Source organism: Electrona antarctica (assembly GCF_951216825.1).
Source record: "Electrona antarctica genome assembly, chromosome: 14".
NCBI classification, from domain to species: Eukaryota; Metazoa; Chordata; class Actinopteri; order Myctophiformes; family Myctophidae; genus Electrona; species Electrona antarctica.
The window spans coordinates 40277674-40296902 of NC_136795.1; positions in this window are offsets into that span (position 1 = coordinate 40277674).

Genomic DNA, 19229 nt, shown 5'->3' on the forward strand with positions numbered 1-19229 from the left:
TCTGGAGAGATCATGCAGAAATCTTGTCTCATGTACATTTAAACTTTTTATGTTTTTCTTTCATGTAATATTACATGCGATGCTCTGTGAGCTTGTAGATCAGCTATTTTCACAATTGAGTGTTTTTAAAATTATATAAAAAAATCACACCTGAAGTGAGCGGTGCAACTGTACCGTGTGGGGGTCCCCGGGGGGGTCCCTGCAACATCCAGACCCCCAGGAACGCGCCCAGGGGGGCAGCCCGGTTCCGGCGAGCCGCCACGCGTCCGAAACGGTAGAGAAATGACAGTTACCGTGTGCAGCTTTCCGTGCTGGGAAGCGTACACACACATACGTGTATACATAGGGACACACATAGCTCCGTAATGGAGCGGAGGCACCGCTCAAAATGTAAAGTTTTGGACACCCGATGTAGTATAGAGAAATGCTGCTTTAGGGGCTGTGTACATGGAAAACATGTTTATTTTACATGGTGGACTGCTTTGGATTATTCCCAGCCAACAAGTCCACCATGGAGGCGGCAGAGAGAGAGCCTCCAGATGGCTTTGGATCACGAGGAGCGATCAGTGGGAGTGGGCCGATGCTACTGGTACACAAGCCAGCCAGGGTCTGAACAACACTGACTGGGTCACCTGAGGGAGGACGTAGCCTAATGGTGAAAGTCCCGAAACGTCAAATGATTCATTCCAGAGTGCTTGCAAAGAACACAGTGTGCGCGAGCACGCCGGCTGTTAGGTTGCAATGTCATCTGGTTTTTTTTGCACAAATAGCCTAACCAAAATAACGTATGAAGTAACTGAAACATGGAGGCCAGAAACCGAGTCCTTACCATTGCTCAGGTGGCAGATCTGGATGAAGATCCCGCCTGTGAGAGAAGGGTAGTAGCCTATAAGGCCCAGGCTACACGTACATGGATCTTTTGCTAAACGGATATTTCCGTCCGTTTTAGAAAAGAATCCCTGCCCATACGACAGAGATATCTATGTCCACACACAAATGCAGAAACGCAATGAACACAGGATAAAATCACTGCAGTTTCAATTGTAGTGTAACAATCGCCCTTTATATCTTAAGGATTATGAACTAAGGAAAAACGGGATCGTAGGGTTTAAATTATTTATATAGAGATGCAGCAAAAGTGTATTGTCAAACACACGGTGTTCAATTCAACCAAGGCACTTGGTAAAGTGCGTCTGTCCCTGTCATTCTCCCTATAACATAAAAGAAATAAACAGGCAGACAAACTGAAATCAACAAACAATATTCTCTTTCAAAACCCCTCCCGCCCCAAACAAGTCCCGACGCTCTCTGTAGCGTCTCGACGTTTACAACAAACAAAACAAACAACCCCCCCCCCCCCCCCCCCCCCCCCCAAAGTCAACGGTGCAAAACCGCGCTTAAGTATTAAATAAATAATAAAGTCTGCGTTCGTCCTCTCCGGATAGCTAGGGAACTTACCGGATTTCAGATTCGGACCCTGTCATATAAGTGCCTCCACCGGGTGGCAGCACCACTTTCAGATTCGGGCACCCGCCCGAGTGCCCGAAGTGGAAGGGGGCTCTTTCAACTCCGCCCGCTCCCCGCCCACTTCCCGCCCACTCCCCGCCCACGAGGCCCGGGTGCCCGGATCTGAAGCCGTATGTTCAGAGTTCCCAAAGTCTAAGGGTCAACTCCGCCCACTTCCCACTCCCCGCCCACAAGGCCCGGGTGCCCGTATCTGAAGCCGTATGTTCAGAGTTTCCAAAGTCGAACGGTCAACTCCGCCCACTGCCCGCCCACGAGGCCCGGGTGCCTGGATCTGAAGCCGTATGTTCAAATGAACTGAAACTGAAGCAGTGTGCCCAAAATTGAAAGAAGGTGGTCAAATGAACTGAAACTGAGGCAGAGGGCCCAAAGTTGAAAGAAGGTGGTCAAATGAACTGGAACTGAAGCAGTGTGCCCAAAGTTGAAAGAAGGTGGTCAAATGAACTGGAACTGAAGCAGTGTGCCCAAAGTTGAAAGAAGGTGGTCAAATGAACTGAAACCGAAGCTATTGATTATCACAAGTAAGACGCGCAAACGCGGGAAGCGAACGCAGCTCGTAAATTCTGAATTTAGGTGCTCAAATGAACTCAAACTGAAGCAATTCAGTAAAGGTCAACACTTCCTCCTGGGGTCATTTTAGGGGCTGGGACCTCCAGTAAAAGGCCTAAATACTCTCCAAGAGTTGGGGAACAACATATCAAGAGAGTGGAGTGGTAGGCCCTTGGATTGACCCAGGACCAGTGATTCAATGTACCCCACTGAAAAATAGCAGATCTACAAGCTCATAGCGTGGCACTCGGTGCCGCACTACAAGCTTGTAGATCTGCCCAAAGTTGAAGGGCTTCAACCTTGGGTACTGGGTAGCTGAAGTTGAAGCTCTGCCCTTCAACTTTGGGCACTTTTACATGTAGACTGACCCAAAGTTGAAAGAAGATGGTCAAATTAACTGAAGTTGAAGCTTTGCCCCTGGGGGCCCCTAAGGGACCAGAAGGCCCAAAGAAGGACACTGTGCTCTATTGGGATGTGGGAACACTATATTGAAAGATTGGAGCACAGATCTGTCAGGAAAAAAATATGATCTTAATGGCCCAAATGATGGGGAAGGCTGCAACACGATCTGTGAATCTTGGGCTGATTAAAGACGGGGTTTTTTTCCTGACAGATCTGCGCTCCAATCTTTCAATATATTTGTAACAAAGACTCTGACTAGGACGTTGGGCTATATGATATATGACATGTTTAGTATGACAATCCCTATATTTGGGCCCGAGCCGACCTAGTGCTGATATCGATAGATATGGTAGAACCATATATGGATAGAACCATATATGGATAGATCTAACTGGCTTAGTCATCGTGACAAGCCTGGTCGGAGAATATATAGAGGGTCGGCTTCAGGGAGAAGGCAGAAGTCAAAGCATCCTGGTTTAAGTTCTAACCGGACACCACTGCGGGGGTCCTAAGCTAAGTAATCAGCAATACAGCCTTGAGCTATTTTATAATATTGTTCCCACATCTCAATAGAGCACTGTGTTCTTTTTTGGGCCTTCTGGGCCCTTAGGGGCCCCCAGGGGAAAAGCTTCAAATTCAGTTAATTTGAGCATCAACCTTCAACTTTGGGCACTCTTACACGATTGCTTCAGTGTCAGTTCATTTGACCACCTTCTTTCAACTGTGGGCACTCTTACACTATTGCTTCAGTGTCAGTTCATTTGACCACCTTCTTTCAATTTTGGGCACTCTTACACTATTGCTTCAGTGTCAGTTCATTTGACCACCCTCTTTCAACCTTGGGCACTCTTACACTATTGCTTCAGTGTCAGTTCATTTGACCACCTTCTTTCAATTTTGGGCACTCTTACACTATTGCTTCAGTGTCAGTTCATTTGACCACCCTCTTTCAACCTTGGGCACTCTTACACTATTGCTTCAGTGTCAGTTCATTTGACCACCTTCTTTCAACTTTGGGCACATGGACCACACAGCTTCAACTTCAGGCATCCGGGCCTTACCGGCTTCAGATTTGGGCAAGAGGAAGTGGGCGGAGTTATATTCAACTTCAGGCATCCGGGCCTTACCGGCTTCAGATTTGGGCAAGAGGAAGTGGGCGGAGTTATATGAGAACCCTTCAATTTTGGGCACTAGGACCATACAGCTTCAGATTCAGGTATCCGGGCCTTGGTTTGGGCACTGGGCGGGGCTTCGGTGGGGCTTCGGGCACCGGGCGGTGCCCGAAGGGGAAGCGGGGCATGTGACGTGAGTGCCCCTAGCTGTACAGCCGGAGTTCCCTGAAGTTGAAAAGGCCTTCACTGAATCTGAAATGCCTCAAATTTTAGGTTTAGGCTTCGGCTTCAGATCCAATCACCCGTTAACCGAACCTGAACTAAAACATTTCAATTCAGATTCAGATTCAGATTTGGGCATTCGATGTACCTGGATCTGAAGCAAAAGTGCCCGATACTGAAATTTACCCTGACTTAATGGAGCGCGCGCCCGCGACAGTCTATAATAGCTCCTCGATTGATCCCTCGGTATCCAAAGAAACGTAAAATATCCGCTCTGAACGGTCCAACGAAAAAACGCGAATGGGGTACCCCTAATTAAATGTTTACAATCCCTCTGGAAAGCTTGGAAAGATCTCACCGTTAGCGTCGGCTCCACCAAACACCACACACGCCGGCAACGGATACTCCAAACAATTCCGATTCACCAACGGCAGCAACCAAGCGCGTCACTTCTCCCGATGGCCTCGACAATCCTTCTCTTCGGCCGCAGATACTGAGTTTAAACTACTTTATATGAATTAAACACTATCTGGCGCCGGGGCTCCTCTTCCCATTAGTGTAGGCCTACACTCTCTTTTCAATTTCCCCCCTGTTCCCCGTGTGTCACTTCCTCCATTTGTAACTTTGTGTGGGTGGCGACATCAGTCTATGACAGCTGTCAATCACCCCAGGTACCTCAAGTCCCGTTACCTCTCTTGTGAATAGGAAAGGATATACAGTAATATATATAGCGACCACATGTTACATTTCACTTCATAAAAATAATAACACGTATAGGGAAAACAAAGTAGAAAAACATTACAATGTGCCATTGTCACAGTAGGCTATATATTTACACTTATGAGGTGCCAATCATATTTTTTAATGAAGGAATAAGTACCACATTATAAAAGTCTGTCAGCAGCATGTCACACTATGTGCGTAAATCTCCAAATCCCGACTCTCGACTTTTCTCTCCATATAATTAAAAAATGATAGACACTTTACCATTGCTCTGGCGACATGGCAAGTCCTGCACAGAAAATAATAGCAGAGTCAGACATATAGAAGTTTCGCGTCCACAACCAGTTGTGAGCTTGTAGAGTGGCTATATTTTCCAGGTGTATATAATAAATGTCACGTTATAATGTAGGCTAATAAAAGTTCACGCGCGCACATTGTCGGCATGCAGGCGCAGTGACAACGGAATGCAGTCAAGGGTGTGCCCTTTATTACCAAAACAGGAGAGAGATGTGCCATATGCGCACGGCGACCCACTGTATACTTTCTTCTCACCAACCACGCTATTTGATGCGATTCCATTCACACCTCTCTCTCTCTCTCTCTCTCTCTGCACCCCCTCTCTCTCTCTCTCTCCTCGCATGACCATGAAATGGAGAGCAAAATACAGCACAATATAGTTTCACATGCGGCTATATGCACACACCACGCATAGACTTGTTGGTGTAGGCTACTGCGCAATGGCATTTGGCCTGGGTCCTTATTGGTAGGTTAATATCCATAGTTTATCTGTAGCGGTCCACAATTAACCTATTGTTCAAGCTTCGCACCAATACAAATGAAATCACCAGTCCGCACTGCTATATTTATTATTGGATGCAGCAGAGCAGAGCCTTTGCTCGCTGCAGTTGATGCAACATATGATACGTTTTAAAATTGTTAACAGTGATATATAAACATGAACAATCGGATTGATATCCATGTAGTTTCCATGCAGGCACAAGCTGCATTTCTCACCTAATTATAGTAAAAATGATATGCGCTAATAAGCGGTGACATCATCGTTTCTCAAAAGCTCCGTTTCACATGACTACACAGATCCACTGATCCGGATGTTTTCGAAAATCTTCACTTATTTATCCGTTTCCAAAAACCTCCGTTTGAGTGGCCGAAAACGCCGTTTGCGTGTGGCTGAAAGGCCCAAACGCACAAAAATAATGTGCGTTTAGCAAAAGATCCACATACCTGGGCCTTAGTGTGTGCGTGCCCAGGTGCCCAGTTGCAATTGGCTCTATGCATACATGCCATTTTGGAAAGAACTTGGGCCCCTTCCCTACTTCCTTCACAGGTGTTACCGATGATACTAATGAAGGCTCTGTTCACCATTCTGGTCAAACAGAGTCAGGGTGCTGCTATTGTGCATGTTGGCTCACTGGAAACACTCTGCTCAAAGTGTCCTTGAGTGGGTCCCACTCCCAATGGCCCCGTACGGGTGTGTTAACTCTGAGTGTGTACAAATGTTTTTGTACACTTTCAGTGTTATGGGGGTCCTTGAAAATAAAAGTTTGAGAACCACACACCAAATGGAACAGGGACTTCATTAGTATCATTGGTAACACCTGTGAAGGAAGTAGCGAAGCGGCCCGGAAGTAGGAAGAGTTATTCTGTGTGCGTAGATAGAGCCCTTTAGCCTCTCATGTGCCATGCTTTTTTCTAGCCTATTCCTTGATTCCAACTGGTCAGTCAAAAAGAGTGATGATGTATCTGAACCATGAGAGCCCCGGAGAAAAGTTGTGACACACGGCAGACAGCAGATCAGAGATGAGGTTGTTTATTTCGCAAGTACACAGCGCAGCAGGTTAAATGCTCACGCCAGCCAGAGTGGCCTGACGTGCTCCACACATGGGCTGACGCCCGACTGACAAAGAGTCCCATCTTGGTCAACCTTTTAAGCAGTTTACATGAGTGTAGGGTGTCAACAGAAATATGCATACATTTTAATGACAAGTCCTTTGATCAATCAGTCTGTTCCTTCATGTCAACAAACTCCTTTGTACAAATAGCCACAGGAAGGCACATAGCAAATGGCCAGGCCCTCACCACATGGGACCGGGTGTGGGAGCTTGGAGTGGAAGACAGTCACACACACCCTACAGACACCTCCAAATGAAAGTCAAGATGAGCACAGTAAAAACAACCCCTTCTTTAACATCTGTACATTTAGATCACCACTACCCACGCATACAGTTGGAGGCCATCGATATTGTCCTTTTCTTTTTGCTGAGGTTTGCGTGATCTGCGCAAAAGGACAGTTAACCCATTTTGGGCGGGAACCCCTTTTGGTGTTTTAAACATTATAATTTAGCTATTGAAAAATAGCAGATCTACAAGCTCATAGCGCGGCTTTGTAGGTCTGCTATTTTTGAAAAATCGTGAAAATATTTATTTCAGAAAACTGGAGGATTTAGAAGGATTTTTTTAAATTTTGAGGTCAGGCCTAAATGGGTCAAATGATAAGGGACAATATCGGTGGCACCCAACTGTATACAATGTACTGTGTTGACACTGACTCGGACAAAGGCTGGGTAGCTGAAACGTTTGTTCTTGTGACATGTAACGATACAATAAAGAAGAAAACTCACTCTTGCCACATTGTGTGCCCCATTACCTTTATATTTATTATTTTATTTAACCTTTATTTAATCAGTAAAAAACACATTGAGACTCTTTTACAAGTTTGAACTGGCCAAGCGAAGAGGCAAATAATGTTACACAGCTCTGCCAGTACCAACAAATACAGGACAACATTTAGGACAGACAAATAACATTTGTAAGCACTATACCTATAGGAAGCTCGAGGAAAGAACAGGAATAACTACCAAAATGACCAATACAAAGTATATACTGTATATAAAGAGATATAAAGAGTAAATGACAATGTTTGCTACTAACCTAATGTAGGACTAGAGCAAACATTTCCTATACGTCGAGGCAGGAGCAGTGTGCCCATGAAAATACTTCAGTTTGAGTCTGGTTTGTAGGTCATTCCAAGACCAGGGCCCGAGATTGAGAGGTGCAGTGCCCGGTGTCGAGTCGGTCGGACCCACGGTTGTCCAGAACGGTCCCAAAAAAGCCTCTGCCCGGGCTCTGGACAGGGCCCGGCCTGCCCAGTGTCCATATATGGAGCTGGCCTGTTAGACTCCATATTTGGGCATGCCTGACAAAGAACTCCATATATGGGCATAAAAGGGACACAGACATAATATCTGGGTGGGGCACGCATTTCCAACTTGCAGCGTTCCAAGTAGGCCAGTACCCAACGGTCACCGCTGTAGAGGCTCCAACTACACATAAAGTCTCTGTACGTACGTCTGTAATCCACGTAACCCGTTCCAAGTTCAAATAATTATATTATAATTATTTTGAGGGGTTGCAGCCTGAAATGGTTGAGAACCACTGGTAGACCTATATAAGCTATCTTGAGCAGCAAGTATGTATCCGTAGACTTTGTTCACACAGAGCTAATGTCCTAGTATGAACACTTCTAGTAATTAATTAATGAATTAATGTATCATCAGTCCATATTGATTATTTCACAGCCCACATCAGTTTATCTGTCATCAGGTGAAGAGCCCACACACTCCTCATGTTACAACACATCTTAATCGCCATAAACTAATCTACTGTGCCTGTGAAATGCAGGGAAATGGAGCTTAACTTTCTATTAAGATTGTTCTTTTCAGCATTCATCCGCATCAAGAACAGAAGCACTCCCTAGTCGTGTCCTTGAGACGTGGGGGGTGTTAATAATAACCTCAACTCTGTGAGGTTCTTTCCACCAGTATAAATAGTGATTTTGATGATGATGCCTGGTCTAATCTAGTGTATTTTGTTTTGAGGTTATATGAATGGTGTTCATAGATATTTATTTTGTGGGATGAATAATAATAATAATAATAATGTCAACGACAGGGCAGCAAACTGTACGCACGCACCCCCAATAATTTCCTCTGAGATCGGTGTAGTATTGTTTTTTTTAATACGTGAAAATAAGTGAAAATACCTCAAAATTGTACTTAGGCACAAAAATACAATGCAAGGAAAGGAAGAAGCCAGCTGGCTTATTTGGAATCCTTTCCTGTATGGAAGAGGTCATTGATTAAACAGATTAAAAGTTCATTAAGAACAATACAAAAGTCTAGCCTGAATCAGATCTGTGCCACATGGTTTAAATGAGTCCAACATGTCACATGACTCATTTAAACAAATCAGATTCCAATCTGGATGTGGCTCAGATCAGATTCAAGCTGGATTTGGCTGCCAGTGTGCTGCCTTAGTTACTTTACGCCACTGGTTTTGGACATACAGGTTTTCCACCCGACAGCAGCTAACCGTTACCACAAATGAATCCTGTTTACAATCATGCACTCCATTAGAACTGGAGTTTAAAAATGGCCTCTGGGAGCGTCGTCATTTTCTTCAAAATGCCAAGAGAGATCATTTCAATTAGTGAATGATGTTTCCTATAACACCAAGGAGGTCCCCTCTGGAAATTCTATCAGCACAATAACCTAATTCAGTCACACGGAACAAAAAGGACATGTTCTGAGCTCTGATGTGTGGAAATCTAAAACATGTGACCTGCTCACACAGTATAGCTGGCTACAGGAACTCAACCCATTTTGACCTAAGATCAGATTCTAAAAATGTCTTCTACATCCTGACAGTTTTCTGAAAAAGCTATGTTTCTATGTCAGTGGTTCTTCGATTTTTCAAAAATAGCAGATCTACAAGCTCGTAGCGCGCCACTCGGTGGCGCGCTATGAGCTTGTAGATCTGCTATTTTTCAATAGCTAAAGCATAACATAATGCTAACACCAAAAGGGGTTCCCGAAAAACCTGTGCGATTCATGAATAGACGATCCACAAGAGATAAGTAACTGAACTGAGAACTAAACCTGTTCAATCCTACTGCATGCAATGAGCTTAACGGAAACAGTGTGCAAAGACGTACTGCATTATACATCTGGTTTAGCGACTCAGTCCCTGCAGGTATCATCAAATTAAATCTCGTTTTTATATTTAGACACAACCAACGTACTCCTTAAAGTGATTGTTGAGGACTTGGGAGAGATGAACAAATTAATTGCCTATCGTGTTGTAACTTGAGAGCGAGGAATACAACGCTATATCAATCATCTGGAGAGGCAAAGCAGCAGTAATGGTATTTCAGTTGAGAAACATACTCTCAGTGGTATTGCCTATAACTATGAATGAATGAATGCTTTATTTGCCTATAACTATATGGCCCTAGGATTTGTCAGCTCTGAAGCACACATTTGCTGTGTATAATACCAATATTGCTGTCACAAAGGAACAGAGCACTTTGATAAATTGGTTCATACATTTTTAACCTCACTATACGAGCGCCGGGGCTTATAGGATGGGCGATGCCGATATCGTCGGTCTGTCTGTCTGTCCAACACTTTGTTCCCAAACAATACATCTTGAAATCTACTAGCTGGATTTCCAATTAAAATGAATGGTCATGAAGTCAGTGACTTTGTGTTATTATGGACCGACACCCGCAAGGCATGAAGAATGTGTCACTGTCCACAATTCATGTAATCTCTGCCTGGGACATGCAGTGCAGAGTCGCACTAGCCCAGATCAGAGCACCAGCCCAGAAGCAAGCAAAGCAGCTTTTGGGCCACGATCTGAGGCGCTGTGAAAGAGACAGACTAGAAACGGCAGTCTCCACAGAGACCCTCACAGAGCAGACAGAGTGCTCAGACAGGATGAAATGTCATGCTCTTTCAAGTAGCGATGGAGACAGCCTCCAGGGTGGACAATCTGTACTGTGGTAAGTGTGGTTATCTTCACAGTGCAATCACGGCAAAGTCTCACTTTAGTTTACAGGGTGTGTGTGCGTGTGTGTGCGTGTGCGTGTGTGTGTGTGTGTGTGTGTGTGTGTGTGTGGCCTCGGTTTCCGAAGGCTCACTAGAAACCGCAAGCGACACTACACCAGGAATTGCAAAGAAACTATGATTTAAAAATATGTAACTTAACCGAAAAATACCACTCAAATCTAATGATTAATGAACTAGGGACGCTATGAAAAATAATGACTCAAACAAAAGGGGCAGATGGTCCTGGGCAAACAGAACATAATTAAGGAGGGGAATTAAGCCACTGGGTCAACCACGGTACCACATGTTGGACCATTGGACCCAGCGGGGTGCGTTGGTTAGACATACTAACAGTCCGACAGGCATTAGTCCGACAACTGTCCTCCCTCTTTTGTTGTGTATGTAAAACTAGACTAACTAAACAAGCATGACCGATACAATAGCTATGTAGCACGCTAGGAGGATACTAATGCAGTACTGCAGAAAAAACTTTATTTTGAACATAAAGGTTTCTAAATAAAGCCGTTTGTCTACATTGCTGAAATGCTTTGCCTACAGTCATTTATCATGCAAGTTGCTAGTGCCTGAAGGCACGCTAGCAGTATGCAAACATATTCGGTTTTGTGGCGTCTCTCTTTTAGGTATCAAGCTGAAAACATTTGGGAACCCGTGATCTAATTCTAGGCCATCCGTCTGTCCGTTTTAATTCCAAACTCTTCTCTCCTCTGGGACTTTGGACGCCACCAACAACCAGACGTGATTAACCTATTAAGACCTGAGGCCGATTCTGCAACGTCTTCCAAATCCGAACAGTTTTTTTAAAAGCTTTACGTCTCAAAACATTTTGTTCCAGCAGGGACCCCCAGAAGCGTAAGATCTGAGACTTGAGTTTAAACGGTTGGCTTTAAAACATTCAAAAATGTGCACGCATTTTCAATATTTTTCAAAAATAACAGATCTACAGGCTCATAGCACGGCACGAAGTGACGCGCTACTAGCTTGTAGATCTGCTATAAGTATAAAATATGGTGTAAATCTACAAAGGACACAGATGCTTTCCCGGTTTTAACGAGTTAAGCTTCCAATTAGGCTGTCTGTCCATCTCTCCACTGCCACAATGGAGCAGGTCCCTAACAGACAGGTCCTCGGAGGCGTTCTGGCTGGGAAGAAGTGCATTACATGTACTGGGAATTGTTACGGTGACAATTCACTGCAGACGTGCCGTTAGAATGAGACGAGATGAGAATGAGATGAATGTGAACATAAATTGACCTGATAAAAGGAAAGCGCTGGCAGGTCATTCAGTACAGTACCATGGGGGTGACCAAATGACGCGTGGCAGAGCTGTCGCCTGAGAAACGGGGTCAGACTGTGAAATATATGGAGCCGGTACTGGACTGGAGACAGACATTGTGAAGAAAGTAAGTTCTTTCAAGAAACGATTACAGCAGTTTTTATTATCTAGCTTGGGCAACACGCCCTAGTCACCCTGCTCTTTATTTATCATTATGAATTACATATTCCTATTAAGCTTGGGCAACATGCCCTAGTCACCCTGATCTTTATTATAATTATTAATGTTACTACCTGTTTCATTTCTTGTTATTGTTACTAGTATTATTATTATTATTATTAATATTATTGTTAATATAAATATTATTAATATCATCATTATGTATTTTCATTAATGTTTTAATTTTATTATAACTAGCTTAAGCTCCCTTGGCAGCTTTAAGGAAGGCCACTCGATAAGCCCTTCTGGGTTTTTTTGGTCCTTCCGGCACATTTTCTTTTCTGATTTTTTATTTTTATTTTCATACAAATGTATTTCATGCCATTTGAAATGTCCTTTGTTTTTCTTTTAATGTACATCACGTGCAAATAAAACTAAACTAAACTAAGTATGGCCTGATGACTTGCAACCAGTGTTCATTTCGTCGGCTAAAACTACGACGAAAAATGTTCGGTTCGGTGACAAAAAACGAAATAAAAACTACAAAAACTACGCTATGATGACTAAAACTATGACTAAATATACTGACAATTTCATCAACAAATAAATACTAGACTAAAATGTTATGGAGGGAACAAGGGGAGAAGATGTTATGTTTGGGTGTTAATTGTGCTCTGAAAAGCAGCCAAATACATATCGTTTTTGGGGTCCTTGACATGAAATAGTTTGAGAACCACTGGTATATTAGAAACATATGCTGTAGGTCAAAATCTTTTTATTTCCGTTTTATAACAGTATGGGTGTCAAGTCACAGGTTCATAGAAAAAATAAAATATCAGATTTTAGTATCAGTGACTGAGGTAAACAAACGTAGCCTACTGTATGAATCACAGAGATCGTGGGCAGACATAATGAAAAGACTGTTATTGTGCAAAACATGCCCCTTCAAGACAAAAGAAAAACATTTTCTCCCCTTCAATTCTCAATTCCCCAGCCTCTCTACAAGTACTCCATCTCTGCTAACCCCCACAATCAGTCATTGGGAGGGTGAAGAGAAAACCGTCTTTTAACGTTAGTATTGACCTGTCCATTTACTCGTGTAAAAGTCATCCAACGCTGTTGCTGTAGCGAGTGCTAATGTGGCTCATAAGATACAAGACAGCTGCTTCAATGTTCAGCACAGACTGAGAAACATGTGCGATGATGTGTAGCTGTAGCATATAGAGGGTATATGCACGTGACGTGATCATCAAACCCGGAAGTTATGCAGGAACCAGGGCCAAATTAGCCATTGGGCCAGTGGGGGCGTGGCCCAGGGGCCCTTGGCTCTCAGGGGCCCTTCGAGGAAACTGGACCGCGCGGTACTGGGTTTGAGGCCCTGAAATTGGCCATTGATTTAGTTAAATTAGGTAAAAAAGATGATTAAAACACGAAAAAACACAAAAAATTTCCGCGCACGTGCGCAACAAAAACATTAGCAGTCCAGGGGTCCTCATGGGGGTTAATCTGTCCCTGGCGGGAATGTGGCAAAAACCGACTTTCTGGCATCGACAGCCCATATATCCAAACAGAAAAGTTTGGAAAAGTAAACAACGTTAAACAATGTTAAAGTAAGTTAAACTCACTTTGCCACTCGATTTGCCATTCACTTTATGCATGCGCAATTGCGCATACCCTCCTATTGATTCTTCAATTAAGGACCATTTGTATACTTTGTTATACTAGGCTGGCTGCCGTTGAACTCTCTCTGTATCGTTTCATTATTCTACATTGATTCCATGAAGCGCTAGAGTCTAGCGGCTCATGGAATCAATGTAGAATAATGAACTAGACACTGAACTAGACACAAACATTTGTTTTGCCACCGTCTCATGAGCCCAGGGAGACTGGATTCAGTTAGTGTTCATTTCGTCAGCTAAAGCTATGAAAAAACATTATGTTCGTCGACTACCTTTTTTCCTCGGCTCACACACTCTAATTTGTGATGCCACCCAGTAACCTGAATAACAATAATCTGAATGTGCTCAGTGACAATTAATTGGGAACCAATTCTCAAAATGTCAAGGAGGAAAATGTAATGAAAACAGCACATTACATAAAGGTCAGTAAATTAGTATAGGCCTACGGTTTGCCACGTGACTTAATCAGGGAACCGCTATAATGCAGTCGAGTGAAATCATCTTAGAATTATGTCCTCAAACATCAAAGTCAAGTCGTCCCTTCCTAAAGCAGTTTCTTATCGCATGAGCCTAGTATGCTTGTGACAGGAAAGACTGGAGTTAAATTATCTTTGAATTGACTGTGCACCACGTAAAAGACATCTGCTTGAAGGACTATCAACGTCAATGTCGGCAGACTGTAAACAGTAAGCCATGACTGACTCTCTGGAGTTTCTTTGAGAGGATAATATGCGGATAATGGCCTGGCCTACTTATCTCCAGAGGGAATAACAGAGGCTAGCAGTTGAGCGTTGTTTGAATGGTACAGATACAGCAGTTTCCCCGAACCTGCTATCAGCTCTGTGACTCATTCTGCAACAAAACCCACTTTTAGACTGCTTAATAATTCAACCATCTCTAATAAGTGCTGACCGAGTGTTTCTGTGTGTCGACCAAGAGTATGACAGAGAAGAGCGATTTAGCGTTTATTAGAGAAGTTGCTAAGAGAAGAAGTCTAAGAGAAGCAGAGGCGTGCTTTTGATGCCGTTTGTCCCCTCTAACATTATTGTTGATTGTGTAGTGCAGGGGTTCTCAACGTTTTTGGCCGGGGACCCCCGAAAATGCTTTGGCAACGTTTCGGGACCCCCGCCCCGCCCCCTCCCGACCCCCAATATAAATTGACTGCTACAATAACCTTAAACCATTTTGGGCGGGAACCCCTTTTGGTGTTTTAAGCATTGTTATAATTTAGCTATTTAAAAATAGCAGATCTACAAGCTCATAGAAAATAATTTGGGGACCCCCTAAAATAATTTGGCGACCCCCCGAGGGGTCGCGACCCACAGGTTGAGAACCCCTGGTGTAGTGGCAACTAGCTCAAACAATACTTTGCCACTCGGCTGGGCAGATGCATGTATACATAGAAACCGTTTTTGACACGTTCAAATTACAATGTCCAGGCATTAATTTAACTGCTGTAGGGTGAGGTTCCCATTTATTCAACATAAATATGGTATTACAGCAGTTTTCTTTTGCAAATAAAACGAGACGGTAAAAACCGTGTGATCTCTAGCCTGTTGTGCCCATACCTTCCAAAACCATCAACCTGGCTTGTTGCACCTGTGTTCCCTATGTCAATCATGGTGACACACACACCCCTCATGGTGAACCCGCCCATCTAACGGGTTAAAGGCACACACAGGCAGAATGGCTCCTTCAGATTGTTTACAACAACAAAGCTCCTGGGCTGAAGGAAATGTTGGTGTGATGTTGGTTGAAAGTATAGCTCAATGGGCGCTGGGCCTGGGACTGGTGCATGCCAGCCTATATGCTATACAGTTGGGTGCCACCGATATTGTCCCTTATCATTTGACCCATTTAGGCCTGACCTCAAAATTTCAAAAAATCCTTCTAAATCCTCCAGTTTTCTGAAATAAATATTTTCACGATTTTTCAAAAATAGCAGACCTACAAGCTCGTAGCGCGCCACTCGGTGGCGCGCTATGAGCTTGTAGATCTGCTATTTTTCAATAGCTAAATTATAACATAATGTTTAAAACACCAAAAGGGGTTCCCGCCCAAAATGTGTTAACTGTCCTTTTGCGCAGATCACGCAAACCTCAGCAAAAAGAAAAGGACAATATCGATGGCCTCCAACTGTATGCTATAGCTCCCACTCAGGAGCTTTGATTGGGGAGCCAAAGATGACATTTGGTCAGACTTATAGGAAACCTACACAGAGTACAGTTGTGAGGCTCAAACTGTGGACAGAATTGCCTGGATAGGCCTGGGCCGTGGCTCAGCGGTCCAGGCACCTTGGCTGGTAATCCAGTCTGGCAGTGTGCCGCGGGTTCGACTCCCGATCCCGGCGGCCTTTACTGTATGTCACCCCCCCCCCCCCCCCATCTCTCTCCCCATTTCCTGTCAGCCTACTGTCTGTCCCTCCATGAAAATATAAAATAAATGCGAAAGCCACAAAAAACATTAAAAACTAGAAAAAGTGCCCCTCTGGGCACAGGTCTCCACCAGGAGGATAGGACTGTGTGAGATGTTTGGCAAAATGTTTAGGAGTAATATAAACATGTTTGCCTTTGATGGCAATTGGATGATTTGAGGCATTTTGTTCCAAAAATGTGTTTTGCAAAAATCAACCTGTTGGTGGCGCTATAACAGGCCAATGTGAAAAGGGTGGGACATATTCCTCAGCCTAGTAAGAAAATGTGTGAAAGATTTCACGTAAATTGCATGCTGCATTCATGATTTGAGGCTTTTGTTCAAAACGTGGCAATCTTGCAAACTGTGAAAGCCAATTATAGCCAATTAGGATGGAATATGAAATATCGGACAGATCCGACTTGAGCACATGACCATAGAGATACTGTGTAACGATTTGTGAGATTTTTGGACAGAATCTGGAGGAGTAATATAAAAAAATGTGTTTTACAAAAGTCGGCCTCCTGGTGGTGCTATAAAAGGCAGATGCGGAAAATGCAGGTCAAAGGTTTGTCCTTGGCCTCTAGGGAGTGTGCATGCAACGTTTCACGCAGACCGGTGCAGTTTTAGGTAAAAAATGTGAAAAGCTGCCTCATGGTGGCGCTATAACAGGCCGTTCTGGAAAATGCGGGGCAGAGGTTCATCGTTGGCATCCAGGGAGTGTGTGGGCAAAGTTTGGCATCGACCGGGTGCCGGAGATTAGCTGTACACAGACGGACGGAAGGACGGAAGGACGGACACACACACACACACACACACACACACACACACGGACTGAGTGCAAAACATACTCTCTCCCCATGCCTTCGGCCTGGTGGAGACAATAATGGCCTGGATAAAAGCATTCTCCATTTACACGGAGGCTTTCTTCTGATCGCATGCAGCACAAACATTCTATCCGTGGCAAAGAGTTGATTTTCCCAAATAATTATATATAGAATAGGGCCTATAGGAGAATAGAATTATATATAGAATAGGGCCTATAGGAGAATAGAATGATATATAGAATATAGGGCCTATAGGAGAATAGAATTATATATAGAATAGGGCCTATAGGAGAATATAATTATATATAGAATAGGGCCTATAGGAGAATAGAATTATATATAGAATAGGGCCTATAGGAGAATAGAATTATATATAGAATAGGGCCTATAGGAGAATAGAATTATATATAGAATAGGGCCTATAGGAGAATAGAATTATATATAGAATAGGGCCTATAGGAGAATAGAATTATATATAGAATAGGGCCTATAGGAGAATATAATTATATATAGAATAGGGCCTATAGGAGAATAGAATTATATATAGAATAGGGCCTATAGGAGAATATAATTATATATAGAATAGGGCCTATAGGAGAATAGAATTATATATAGAATAGGGCCTATAGGAGAATAGAATTATATATAGAATAGGGCCTATAGGAGAATATAATTATATATAGAATAGGGCCTATAGGAGAATAGAATTATATATAGAATAGGGCCTATAGGAGAATAGAATTATATATAGAATAGGGCCTATAGGAGAATAGAATTATATATAGAATAGGGCCTATAGGAGAATAGAATTATATATAGAATAGGGCCTATAGGAGAATAGAATTATATATAGAATAGGGCCTATAGGAGAATAGAATTATATATAGAATAGGGCCTATAGGAGGTCAACAGTTTACAAACTTAGTTCAACCACTAAACATGTACTTGACCAGGGTCGGCTCTGTAAATAAGCTGACCATCAGGGACCTCAATAATCATCTATAGAACCATGAATATCATGCAGAAAGTTAGAAACCATACGCATAATATGGTATGGGTACTATTACCTTGTTAAAGATGGAGTGCCACAATTTTTGCATTTTTTCATGTGTCTATGAGGTGACAGTACTTCATTAGACACCCTGGAGTCGTTGTTATGTGCAATGGTGTATTAACTTTGTATTTAGGGTTTCTTCCTGGAGGCTGAACCCTTGACAGTCAAACGGGCCAATGAAAAAAACAGTAATATAGTTACATCACATTATCAGCCCTCCCCTAACCCCTCCCCCTTTATCATACAACTACAGCTGTGGGTGCGGCTTAAGTTCAGGTGGATCACCACCCATCACCACCCACCAGGCAAACCAGGCATACTTAATGAACTGGTGGGGGTGCCCACATAAAAATTACATTTGAACAAATACTGTACACTTTTTTGAAAGAATTCTTCCTCCTTATACAACAATAAGACCTGATGATCATGTTTTAGGGTGGAAAAAAATCATGGCACTCCATCTTTAAGTAATGTGGAGTTTGCATTGTGCTGCGTCTTTGCACCATCTCTCAGGCCATTCTCCTCGTGATGAACAGCGAGCGTGTGCTCACGCACGCACGACGCAGGCCTGTTCACTGCTGCTGAGAAAGCAGTAAAGTTGCCATGCCCAGTGGAACACTCCCAGCCTGTAGCAGGCTCTGCCACTCACCATGAACTAAACTAAACTAAATACATTTACTTAAGTACTGTACAGTACAGTAAAGTACAATTTTGAGGTATTTGTACTTTCCAATTTCCAATACTTTTACTTCTACTCCACTGCATCTCGGAGGAAAAAGTTGTACCTTTACTCCACTACATTTATTTGAAAACATTAGTTACTAGTTACTTTTATTATTACAAAACATGCATTAACCACATCAGCTTGTAGTTCTGCTACTCTCATTTGAAAACTTGAAATGGGACATTCTGCATAGTGAGTACTTTCTACTTTTGTACTTTAAGTACATTTTGCCAAACTTTTACTCAAGTACATAAACGTAAAAGGACAGCTTTTACTTGTAATGGAGTATTTCTACATTGCAGTATTGGTACTTAAAACATTTGAGTACTTTTGCAACCACTACTGAAAATAGTCAACTCACAGCAACTAGATAGTGTGTGTGTGTGGGTGTGTGCGTGCGTGCGTGCGTGCGTGCGTGCGCAATCAACCCACTGTTGCAGTCATGGTTGCAGTATGTCTAGCTTTGCTACAGGAAACAACAACAAAGGAGGTCTTTATGCGGATGTTGGTAGGATTACTTTAACTTACTTGATATCAAGAAATAGTTTGACATCAATTGACTGTAATTGTATAACCCAATAAAGCCCGCCCCACCCTCTTTCAGGCCAAATATGTACATTATCATTATTATTTTCAACTAAA